Below are 13344 nucleotides of genomic sequence, written 5' to 3'. Positions count from 1 at the left end.
AAGAAATAACAATTTTGGGGATATAGTGCTGCCAGCAGGTCAATATGTACCTGTGAGGCGAGTGCATCAACAGTGTGATGGTGCCTTCAGACTTCCAGATGCCCCAAAATTGCTGCTGTGCCTTTGGCCAGACCCCAAAAACTTGGAACAAAGTTTACCAAGAAAGTAAACTGCCAAAAGTTAGGTATGTGGGAAACACACCCACAAACCACCTCCCTGGGTTATATAATTGGAGGCATGGCCTCTCTGGTTCCTGATTGAACTGCTTAATAGCCATGATCCCAGAGACTCAGAAACAAATCTCAAAACCCAACGGCTTTTGGCAGAAATGCGTCCGTCGCTGCAGTAGGTTATCAGTGCTGGGCCACCCCAGGTGGGAATAGGTTTCGTGCCTTGGCTTATTCCCCCTGGTGGCCCAGTGGCCGCCATCCCCCAAAGGCCACTGGATAGTCAGGTTTGGGCCCGCAGTCGGGAGACACGAGGGGCCTCGCTGGATGGGGGTGGAGCCGGCCCTTCCCTCCCCACCCCAATGAGACCCCGAGTCACCGCCCATGAACGGTCTTTCTGGCTCCTGATCAAGCTGCTTAATAGCCATAATCCCAGAGACTCAGGAACAAATCTCGGAACCCAGCGGGTTTGGGCAGAAATTCCTCCAGATTTAAGTGTTAAAATTTCAGAATTTCAAACTTACGCGGCCACTACTGCAGCCACATGACATCATGTTATTCTTAATGAGCAATAGAAAACAAATTGTCTACCCTTGCCTTTTCAGCAGATCTGAATGTTGGGGTAAAGTACAAATAATGGTGGGTCTGGTGTCAAAATATTGAATGTGATCAAAGTAGAGAGAGAGTAATGTGGAAATCATCTGCCCCACAAGTAGGGGGAGGGTGTGGAATGGGGGTATACTGGGGTTTTTGTGGTGGAGAATGGGCACTGGTGAAGGTATGGGTGTTTCATTGGATGACCAAGGCTTAAACCCGAAAGCATTGTAACTGCTCTCACGGTGATTCAAGCAGGGCCCAGTAACATCTCCATCATGAGTCTTGTTGTTACTGTGTTTGGCATATCAAATATGTCACAGGGAGCTTGCCATACTTTGCCATGCAGGCGAGATACTCTCAGTAGCTTGCCGGGCTCTCCGAGTGGCGAAGGAATCAAACTCGGGTTGGCCATGTTGGCTGCGTGCAAGGCAAACACCCTACCCACTGTGATATTGCTCCAGCCCCATGGTGATTCAATAAATAAAGGTAAAGGTAAAGGCCCTCCCGTTGTTCGTTGATTTGCTTGAGCGGGCCCAGTAACGTCTCCATTGGAGACTTTGTTGTTACTGTGTTTGGCATATCGAATACTTCACGGGGAGCTTGCCAGGCTCTGCCATGTGGGCGAGATACTCTCGGTAGCTTGCTGGGCTCTCCGAGAGGGGTGGAGGAATCGAACTCGATTTAAAATTATAAAAAAATGAAAAAAACCCTAGAGAAATAGCAATAGCCTGATTGTTGGGGACATGAGTGTATAAATTACATTGGTTACCCCCATAACTGTGCTAACTATCCCGTGAGCCTGCGTTGAGTAGCCATACCTCTCACCTCTAGAGATGCCAGGAAGTCTTCAATCATAGTCTGGGAATAAGACTGACTAACCTTCGAGGTGTGATTATTTTGTTCCCCTGGCTTAATAGAGCACCTCTGTGAATAGTGGGTTGGATTTTCAACAAAAAAGTGCTATCTTTCCTGTAGTGTGCCCTCCGAAGAAGGCAAAGTACTCTCCCTAGAAATCTGTTCACAGGAATCAGACACTTTTACTGTTTGCAAATGAGTTTCAGAGTCACCATTAAAAGGAACTAATTCCTCAGAGCATACATATTTAAATAGGTGCGATCACAAATAACTCTGTGAGTTAATAAAGGATTGCTCTCTCTCTCCGAAAACAAAACAAAAAAGCAAAGCACTAAACTCCTGGTAAATATCTAACATCAGGTTGTTTTTTTTTATTTTTATTAGTGTAAAACCATGAGGTTCAGTTGTAGACTTAAAAATTTTTGTCCTTGGGTTTCAGTTATACAATGATCAAGTACTCATCCCTCCACCAGTGCCCATTTTCCACCACCACTGATCCCAGTATCCCTCCCACCCTTCATTTCCCCATCCTCCCCTGCCTCAGTGGCAGGGCATTCTGTTTTGTTCTCTTGCTCTCTTTTTGGGTGCTGTGGTTTGCAAGAGAGGCATTGAGTGGCAATCATGTTTGGTCTATAGTCTACTTTCAGCATGCATCTCCCATCCTGGGAGGATCCTCCCAACACCCTTTTGAGATAGAGAAGGTGCTCCCTTCTCTATCTGAGCTGCTTTTCCCCTAGCATGTGTGGCTGGCCTCCAAGTCATGGAGTAAACCTCCTGGTACTTATCTTTGCTATTCTTGGGTGTTAGTCTCCTATTTTGATACTTTATGTTCCCCAGATGAATGCAATCTTTCTGTGCCCTTCTCTTTCTGACTCATTTCACTTAGCATGATACTTTCCATGTAGTAACATTTGAATGTAAATTTCATTACTTCATCTTTTCTAACAGCTACATAGTACTCCATTGTATAGATGTACCAAGTTTCTTTAAACAGTCATCTGTTCTCAGGCACTCAGGTTTTTTCCAGATTCTGGCTATTGTAAACAGTGCTGCAATGAACAAACACGTGCAGACATCACTTCGACTATACTTTTCTGCCACTCTGGGATATATTCACAGGAGTGGTATTGCTGAGTCAAATAGAAGCTCAATTTCTAATTTTTTTAGAATCGTTCATGCTGTTTTCCAAAAGGGCTGAACCAGTTGGCATTCCCACCAGCAGTGGAGGAGGGTCCCTTTCTCACCACATCCGCTCCAACACGGGTTGATTTTTTTTTTTAATGTGGGCCAGTCTCTGTGGTGTGAGATGATATCTCATTGTTGTTTTGATCTGCATCTCCCTGATGATTAATGATGTAGAGCATTTTCTCATGGGCCTTTTAGCCATTCAGATTTCTTCTTTGAGAAAGTTTCTGTTCATTTTGTTCACCCCATTTTTTGATGAGGATGGATATTTTCTATTTGGGGAGTTCAACCAGTATTTTATATATCCTTGATAACAACCCTTTGTCATATGGGTATTGGGTGAATATCCTTTCCCATTCTGTAGACTGTCTTTGTATTTTGGTCACTGTTTCTTTGGAGATGCAAAAGCTTCTTAGTTTAAGATAGTCCCATTTGTCTATGTCTGTTTTCACTTGCTTGGCCAGTGGCCTGACATCTTTGAAGATACAATTAGCTTCAATATCATGGAAGGTTTTGCCAACTTTGTCTTCAATGTACTTTAGGATTCTGGTCTGATATTAAGGTCTTCAATTCATTTAGATTTTACTTTTGTACATGGTGTTAGGCAGAGATCTGAGCCCATTTTTTGGAGGTAGCCGTCCAGTTTTGCCAGCACAGTTTGTTAAAGAGGCTTTCCTTGCTCCCCTTCACATTTCTTGCTCACTTGTCAAAGATTAGATGATCATATGTTTGAGGGGGAGATGTCAGTATATTCAACCCTGTTTCATTGGTCTGCAGCTCTTCCTTTATTCCAGTACCATGCTGTTTTAATTATTACTGCTTTGTAGTAGACTTTGAAGTTAGGGAGGTTGATTCCTTCCATTTTCTTTTTCCCAAGAATTGCTTTAGCCATTCGTGGGGGCTTATTGTTCCATATGAATGTCAGGAGTGTTTGCTCCATTTCTTTGAAGAATGTCATGGGTATCATTATAGGAATCATATTAAATTTGTACAATGCTTTCGGAAGTATTGCCATTTTGACAATGTTAATTCTTCAGATCCATGAACAGGGAATATCTTTCCATTTTCTAGTGTCCTTTTTTTTTTTCCGGAAGTAGCGTTTCATAGTTTTCTTTGTACAGGTCCTTTACTTCCTTAGTTAAGCTGATTCCTAAGTTCTTAATTTTCTGGGGCACAATTGTGAATGGGATTTTTTTTATGTCACTTTCTTCTCTCTCACTATTTCCATATAGGAAAGTCATGGACTTTTGGGTATTGATTTTATAGCCTGCAACTTTACTATACAAGTCTATTGTTTCTAGGAGTTTCTTGGTAGAAGTTTTAGGGTTCTCTAAGTATAGTATCATATATCATCTGTGAATAGTGAGAGCTTGATTTCTTCCTTTCCTACCTGGATGCCCTGAATATCTTTTTCTTGCCTAACCGCTATTGCAAGTACTTCCAGTACTATATTGAACAGCAGTGGAGAGAGTGGGAATCCTTTTCTCGTCCCTGATCTTAGAGGAAAGGCTCTCAGTTTTTCCCCATTGAGTATGATGCTTGCTGTAGGGTTGTGGTAGGTGGCTTTAACTATATTGATGAAAGTCCCCTCTATCCCCATTTTGGCAAGGGTTTTTATCATAAACGGGTGTTAGATCTTGTCTAATGCTTTCTCTGCATCGATTGATATGATCATATGGTTTTTATCTTTTCTTTTGTTGATATGATGGATTATGTTGATTGATTTCCAAATGTTAAACCATCCTTGCATCCCTGAGATGAATCCCACTTGGTCATGGTGTATGATCTTTTTGATGAGTTGTTGAATTCTATTTGCTAGTATTTTGTTGAGAATCTTCGCATCTGTAGAAGGATATTGGCCTGTAGTTTTCTTTTCTTGTGGTGCCTTTGTTTCCTTTTGGTATTAGAGAGATATGGGCTTCATAGAAACTGTTTGGGAGAGTTTCTGTTTTTTCAATTTTCTGGAAAAGCTTGAGATGAACTGGCAATAGGTCCTCTTTAAATGTTTGAAAAAATTTGCTAGTGAATCCATTTGGACCTGGGCTTTTGTTTTCGGGAAGACTTTTGATTACAGTTTCAATTTCCTTGATGTTAATAGATCTATTCAGGTACTCTAGATCTTATTCAGCCTTGGGAGATTTTAGGAATCCAGAAATTTATCCATTTCTTCTAGGTTCTCTTGTTTCGTGGCATACACACTTTTAAAATAGTCTCTGGGGGGGTCGGAGGGATGATAGGACCCGTGGTGGGGGAGGATGGGCACTGGTGGAGGGATGGGTACTTGATCATTGTATAACTGAAACCCAAGCACAAAAATTTGTGAGTCTATAAGTATACTTCATGGTGTTTCACTAATAAAAAAAATGATAAAAAAAATAGTCTCTGATGATCTTTTGAATTTCTTTGTTTTCTGTTGTGATATCTCCCTTCTCATTTCTGATTCGGTTTATTAGGATTCTCTCTCTCTCTATTTCTTTGTGAGTCTTGCTAGTGGTTTATCTATCTTGTTTATTTTCTTGAAAATCAAGCTCTTGGTTTCATTGATCTTTCGAATGTTTTTTTTTTTTGTTTCCATGTCGTTGATTTCTGCTCCAAGTTTTATGATCTCTTTCCTTCTGTCTGATTTGAGCTCCTTTTGTTGATCCTTTTCTAAGATCTTGAGTTGTGAAGTCAAGTTGTTTTGGTGAGCCCTTTCTTCCTTCCTGAGAAATGCTTGCAGAGCTATAAATTTTCCCCCTTAACACGGCTTTTGCTGCATCCCATAGGTTCTGGTAGCTCATGTCTTCATTCTCATTTGCTTCCAGGTATCTTTTGATTTCGTCTTTGACTTTCTTCCTGACCCACTCATTGTTCAACATTGAGTTGTTTAATTTCCAGTTGTTTGATTTGTTTCTCTGTGTCTCTGTGTGATTTGCTTCTATTCTCAGTGCATTGTGGTCAGAAAATATTGCTGATACTATTTCTATCTTTCTGATTCTATTGAGGTATGTGTTGTGTCCTAGCACATGGTCTATTTTGGAAAATATTCTGTGTGCACTGGAGAAGAATGTGTATTCTTTCTTTTTGGGGTGTAAAGCCCTGTATAGGTCTATAAGCCCTCTCTCTTCTATTTCTTCTTTCAAAGCCAATGTTTCCTTGCTGAGTTTTGTTCTTGCTTATCTATCCAGAGGTGATAAGGTGATATTGAAGTCTCTGGCTACTATTGTGTTGCTAGCAATTGTCCTCCTTAAAATCTGTTAGCAGTTGTTTTAAATATTTAGCTGTTCTCTCATTAGGTGCGTATACATTTAAGAGTGTGATTTCTTCCTATTGTACTTATCACTTGATGAATAGAAAATAGCCTTTGCTGTCCCTTCTAATCTTTTTCAACCTGAAATTTATGTTGTCAGATACTAGTAAGGCCACCCCAGCTTTTTTGAGGGAGCTATTTGCTTGCAGTATTGTTTTCCATCCTTTTACTTTGAGTGTGTGTTCGCTCTGACTGTTGAGATGAGTTTCTTATAGGCAGTAGAATGTTGGGTTCTGTCTCTGAATCCATTTTGCCACTCTGTGTCTCTTAATTGGTGAATTTAGATGGTTGACATTGAGAGAGATTATTGTTATGGGGTTTTGTGTCATCTTTCTGTAAGGGTCTGTTGTGCTTGTAGGTTTTGTCTTGTCTTATTGTAGCCCCTTTAGCCCTTGTTTTAGGTTTGGTTTTGAGTCTATGAAGTTCCTGAGCTGCTATTTATCTAGAAAATAGTGTACCATTCCTTCAAGTTTGAGTGAGAGTTTAGCCGGATAGAGTATTCTTGGTGAAGCATTCATTTCAGTGAGTTTTTTTCACTATATCCCACCATTGCCTTTGGGCTTGGAGGGTTTCCTCTGATAGGTCCGCTGTGAATCTAAGGGATACTCCTTTGTATGTGATTTCCTTCTTTGGCCTTGCTGCTTGCAGTATTGTGTCTCAATAGGTGGCATCATTCTAACTATGATATGTCTTGGAGTGTTTTGTTAGGGTCTCTTTTAGCTGGCACCCTTCGGGCTCCCTGAACCTGAATGGCTGCGTTGTCCAGCTCTGAAAATTTTTCAGCAATGATTTGTTTAACCATGGTTTTTTTACTGGGATTGTTTCCCTGGGCTTCTGGTATTCCAATGATTCTAATGTTGTTCCTCTTGGAATCATCTCTTAGGACTCTGATTCCCTCTAGAGCTATTTTGAGGTCTCTTGCCATTATTTGTTGTTGCCTGTTGGCTTGGTGCAGCTGATCTACCAGCTCACTCATTCTGTCTTCAGCTGTGGTCATTCTACTGTTGAGGGCACAGACTGAGTTTTTTATTTCATCCACAGAATCTTATTTTTTATTTATATTAGTGAAACACCATAAGGTACAGTTGTAGATTTACAAATTTTGTGCTTGGGTTTCGATTATACAATGATCAAATACCCATCCCTCCACCAGTGCCCATTTTCCACCACCATGGATCCCAGTATCCCTCCCACACCCATCCCCCCCATCCCACCCTGCCTCTGTGGCATTCCCTTTTGTTCTATCTTTTTGGGTGTTGTGGTCTGCAAAAGAGGCATTGAGTGGCAATTATGTTCAGTCCATAGTCTACTTTCAGCATGCATCTCCCATCCTGGGAGGATCCTCCAAACACCCTTTATTTGGTACTCCCTTCTCTATCTGAGCTGCCTTTCCCCTAGAATGCCCAGCGGCCTCCAAGCTATGGAGTGAACCTCCTGGTACTTATCTTGGCTATTCTTGGGTTTTAGTCTTCTATTTTGTTACTTTATGTTCCCCAAATGAATGCAATCTTTTTATGTCTATCCCTCTCTTTCTTAATCATTTTGCTTAGCATGATATTTTCCATGTAGTACCACTTGTATGTAAATTTCATGACTTCATCTTTTCTAACAGCTATGTAGTACTCCATTGTGTAGATGTACCAAAGTTTCTTTAACCAGTCATCTGTTCTTGGGCATTCAGGTTTCTTCCAGTTCCTGGCTATTGTTAAGAGTGCTGCAATGAACAAACAAGTGCAGATGTCACTTTGACTATACTTTTTTTGCCTCTCTGGGATATATTCCCAGGAGTGGTATTGCTGGGTCAAATGGGAGCTCAATTTCTAATTTTTTGAGAATCGTCCATACTGTTTTCCAAAAGGGCTGAACCAGTCGGCATTCCCACCAACAGTGAAGGAGTATTCCTTTCTCACCACATCTGCACCAGCATCGGTTGCTTTTGTTCTTTTGGATGTGGGCCAATCTCTGAGGTGTGAGATGGTATCTCATCATCCACAGAATCTTTTATTCATGACATTTCTGTGCATAGTTTTCCAATTTCTGCTCTCATTTCTTCCCATAATTTCTCAATTGTTTCTCTCATTTTACTGGATATCTGTCTGACTGTTTCATTGCGTTCATTGAACATCTTTATTACTTCATATCTGGATTCTTTCTCAGAGAGGTCCTTTAGGTGAGTAGTACCTACTGAGGTTTCTGGACTCTTTTTAATCATCCTCCCCACATAGTGGGGATTTGCGTTGTTTCTTCATGTTGGTGTGGAGGTATGGGGACTGAGATGTTAAACTAGATTTCTTGGTATAACTAAACTACCTGCAGCCGCATGTGCAGACGCTCGCCTAAAATTAGGCCACTCCCACTTCTGCAGAAGTCACAGTCACTTTGGAAAAGGCCACGCCTCCCACGGTTACCTGCTGTGTGTGGGGGGTGGTACGAGCTGGGAGGGGAAGAAGACCATCACAGCGTTGGGGATGAATAGGAAGATGCTCAGGGATGCTGTCGTCCCAGGGTCCTAGAGGAAGGCTGGGGTGCTTGCATGGAGAAAGCCAAGTCCCTGGTTAGAATACTGGTGGGTTAACTGACCTGAGAGGGGAAGAAGACCTGCAGTGTTGGGGACGAAGAGGAAAAGGCTCAGGGATGCTGTTGTCCCAGGGTCCTAGAGGACGCTTAGGGCACTTGTGTGGAGAAAGCCAAGTCCCGGGTTCAAATACTGGTGGGTTTATTGACCTGGGAGGGGAAGAAGCTAACATCAGGTTTTAAAGTTCAAAATATGGTGAGTTGGAGAAATAGATAGTAAAGGAATTAAGACACTTGCCTTGCGTGCAGCTGACCCCAGGTTGGGTTTCCACCACTGCATATGGTTTCCTGAGCACCACTAGGATTGACCCTTGAGCACAGAGCCAGGAATAAATCCTGAGCACCACTGGGTATGGCCCCACAACATAACAACAAACCCCAAGAAAAACCAAAACCCCTAAGTGGCTAAGAATAGAGAACTGGATAAAGAAACTGTGAAATATATACAAAATGGAATACTTCTCAGCCATAAGAAAAGACAAAATCATACGTTTTTCTATGTTGATGAACCTGGAGAACGTCATGCTGAGTGTAGTTAGCCAGAAGTAGAGGGGAAGATTAAAAATGATCTCTCATAAGTGAGATATAAAGAAATATAGAGGGGAAATAACATATGATCAAAGCCAAAGGAACATGAGAATTGGTCTACAGAACTGAGCTTACCATGATAGACAGATGGGGTGAGGGGATGTGAAGTGGTAGGAGGCACTATCTTGGAGGGAGTGGTATTGGAACATTGTATGCATGGATTTATTATTAATTATTATTATTAATTATTAATATTATTAATTATTAACAGTATTGTAAGTCAAGGTGCTCAAAATGAAAAATAAATTAAAAAACCCAATAATAACAACAATTTAAAATGTAAAAAAATTGTAAAATTTAGAGATCATGTGATCTAAGGAATGCTTCATTAGGGAGAGGGACCAAGTAAATAATTTTAATTTAATTTCAAGTTTCAGGTATTGGTATACAAAGTTAATGCCCACTCCACCACCAAAGTGCCTATGACTCTCCCTTCGTGTTCTAGCCTCATCTCTGGACCAAGAGTCCATCTCTTTTAAAGCTGCCTGAATTATTTGTTGATTGACAGTCGTGGTTTTAGTGCATACTGTTACCAATCTTAGCACTGCCCATGTGCGTGAGAACCTCCACTTATATTCCTGTGTTACTTCCTGGCAACCTAATCCTTCACTTTCCCCATTCCTAACCTTGTACTCTCAGGACTTTATTCCTGTATCTGGGGTTTATTATCAATCAACATTGTCTATACCCTGAGTTTGTTTATCACAGATGAGTGAGCTCATTCTGTCTTGGACCTTCTGCCTCTGACTCATATCACTCAGCAGATACCCTCCAATTTCATCCAAATTGCTCAAAATAAATGCATAACTTTTTTTTTCTGGTGACTGCATATTTGTCCATTTGAGTGTGTGTGTGTGTGTGTGTGTGTGTGTGTGTGTGTGTGTATGTACCTCACAACTTTTTTTTTATCCAGTTATCTATTGTTAAACATTTGGGTTGTTTCCATATCCTGACTAGTGTACTAAAAGCTGCAATAAACTTAGATGTGCATCTATCTTTTCAGATGAATGCTTTTGTATTCTGCGGGTAGATGCCAGCAAGTGGGACAGCTGGGTCAAACGGGATCAGCATTCTAACTTTTCTGAGAAATCTCCATATTTTTTTGCATAGAGGCTGGACCAGATCACTTTCCCAGCAGCAGTGAATGAAGGGTTCTTCTTCACCACATCCTCCTCAACATTTGTTGTGTTCAGTTTTTTGATACATGCCATTTTCACTGATATCAGGTGACACATCATTGTCGTCTAGATTTGTGTTTCCTAGACATTAAGTGAAAAAGAGCACTTTTCCATATTCTTAACGGACATACATATCTTTGTGGAGTTGCCTTTTTATTTCTTCTGCAGGTTTTTATTTTTTTTGTGGGGGGGGGCACATACCCAGCTGTGCTCAGGAGTTCCTCTTGACTCTGTGCTCAGGGATCACTCTTGTTGGGCGCAGGGGACTATTTTAGGTGCTAAGATTAGAACTCGGGTCAGCAAGATTCAAGGCAAGCACTCTGCCTGCTGTACTATCACCCGACCCCCCTTTCCTCTTCACTTGTTATTGGAGTTATTAGTGGTTTTTTTGTTGGCCACTGAGATTTCTGAGTGCTTTATGGATTTTATGTGTCAGTTCTTTTTCTAGAGTATGTGTATCTTCTTCCAGACAGTTGGGTGTCCTTCTCTTTTAGGTTGAGTTTCTTTAGCTATGCAGAAACTTTTCAATTTCATGTAGTCCCAATTGACAAGCAAATCATTTTAAAAGTGATAAAGCATTATTGGTTAAAAGCATAGGTGGAGAATTTTTATTAGAATATTTTGAATAGATTTACATATACTTAGTTCAGAATAAATGCACTACTATAAAGTCATAAAATATTGAAGTAGATATATAAAGTAGAGTGTTATAGAAATTAAGTGGATTCAAATGACTGGATTTTGATAATCAGACATTTCAGCTCAAAACGTTAAAGTTTAACTTACTTATAAGAGAAAAATTAACATCAAGATTGAAAGAAATTGAGTCCAAGATAAATATGGAAAGAGAAAAGTACTGACTTTTTAAAATCTTTCCTAAGAGGAAGGTTTCTCGTCTCAAAAGATAGGGGTTAAACAAAACAAAAATTATTGGAGCAATAACAAAAATTAAACTGGTGGGTTTTCTAGAATATCTATTTAAAAATTAGGTGATCACTTGATCACTTGACTTTCCGTTAATCATCGATTTGCTTGAGCAAGCGCCAGTAATGTCTCCATTTGTCCCTGTTGCGTGCTAGTGTAGCCCAATGGCATCTGTTTGTTCTAGGAACATGAAGAGCCTCAAACCGATTTTTCATGATCTTGATGAAGAAGTCTGACCATCTGGTAGGTGGGTGGCCACGCGGTCTTTTGACATCCCATGGAATCCAGTCTCTAATGGCTTTAGTCCAGTGGTCATCTCTAAATCAGCCCATCTGATTTTTGACACCTTGGCAAACGAGACACCGTCCCTGATTCTTGATCGTCAACGGAGGTCAGAACTACGGATTCTTTCTCTCATTTGAGTGAAATGTGATATTCCAAGCATAGCTCTTTCAATTCTTCTTTGGGAGACCCGAATACCGTTCTCACCCAGTTTTTGTAGGGCCCAGGTCTCTGAGGCATATGTTATTGCAGAAAGAACAGTGTAATCAAAGAGATGTGCCCGGAGCCGGAGGTTCTTCGTCCTCTTAGCTATTAGGTGATATGTACTTAAAAGCTGTTAGAAAGACGAGGGGCTGGAGCAATAGCACAGCAGGTAGGGCATTTGCCTTGCTTGTGGCCTACCCAACTGACCTGGGTTTGATTCCTTCGTCCCTCTCAGAGAGCCCTGCAAGCTACTAACCCTCTCAGAGAGCCCAGCAAGCTACGAGAGTATCTCGCCTGCACAGCAGAGCGTGGCAAGCTCCCCGTGACGTATTTGATATGCCAAACACAGTAACAACAAGTCTCACAATGGAGACATTACTGGGCCCGCTCGAGCAAATCAATGAATGGGAGGACAGTGCTATAGTGCTAGAAAGACCAGACAAATAATACAGGAGGCGAAGTATTTCCTTGCATGTGGTCAACTCTGATTGAATTCCCAGCACTACATAGGGTTTGAGCACAGCCAGGAGTGACCCCCTAAACCCAGAGCAGAAATAAACCCTGAGTCCAGCCAGGTGTGATCCCCCATCCCCCTCAAAAGCCCCAAACAAACTTGTTAAATTTTAGAAGGCAACCACATATATATTATATAATGAACCTGGAATGTTGCATGTGATTTTTTTTCTTGACATATGTAACGAATACAAGGTTTGATTTCTGAAGTTAAAATATGCAATTACCTCATATAAATGTACATAATACTTTTACTGAACTGTTATTTTGTTGCATTGTTTCTATTTTCTGATATTCTAAAGTAGTTTTCAGAAGTTTGAAGTCATAAAGATTTAAGCAATATATATATATATACACACACCATGTACATATGTATACAGATATGTGTACACATATATCTATATCTATTTCTATATCTATATTTATATCTATGCATATACATTTTGGCCACTCTGGTGGTGCTACTCAGGGCTTACTCCTGGTTGGGATCAGGGGACCATATGACCTGTGGGATATTGAACCTGCGTGGGCCTATGAGTACAAGGTAAGCGTCCTGCCCCCTGTATTCTCTGTCCACCCTCAAATAATAAATATTTTAATTTATCCAACAATCTTCAGGAAATTAAATATCTACACTAGAAACATCTGTAATTAACTTAAAAATTTATGGTTTTTTTTTTTAATGTTTGGTGGGTGGCAGAGGGCATTCCTGGCAGTGCTCAAGAGTCAGTCCTGGCTCTATGCTCTGGAGTGACTCCTAGTGGTTCTCAGGAGCTCACATGTGGATTAGAATGGTGTCGGCAGAATGCAAGGCAATTTTAAATAACTTAACCCCTGTACTAACTCTCTGGTTCCCATATCTAGTTTTTTTTTTTTTTGGCTTTGTGGGTCATACCCAGTGATGCACCGGGGTTACTTCTAGCTCTGAACTCAGAATTACTCCTGGCAGTGCTCAGGGGACCATATGGGATGTTGGGAATTGAACCTG

This window comes from Sorex fumeus, unplaced genomic scaffold (genome assembly GCF_029834395.1).
Source record: "Sorex fumeus unplaced genomic scaffold, SorFum_2.1 ptg000061l, whole genome shotgun sequence".
In the NCBI taxonomy this organism is placed as follows: domain Eukaryota; kingdom Metazoa; phylum Chordata; class Mammalia; order Eulipotyphla; family Soricidae; genus Sorex; species Sorex fumeus.
Note: the sequence above shows the minus strand (reverse complement) of the source record.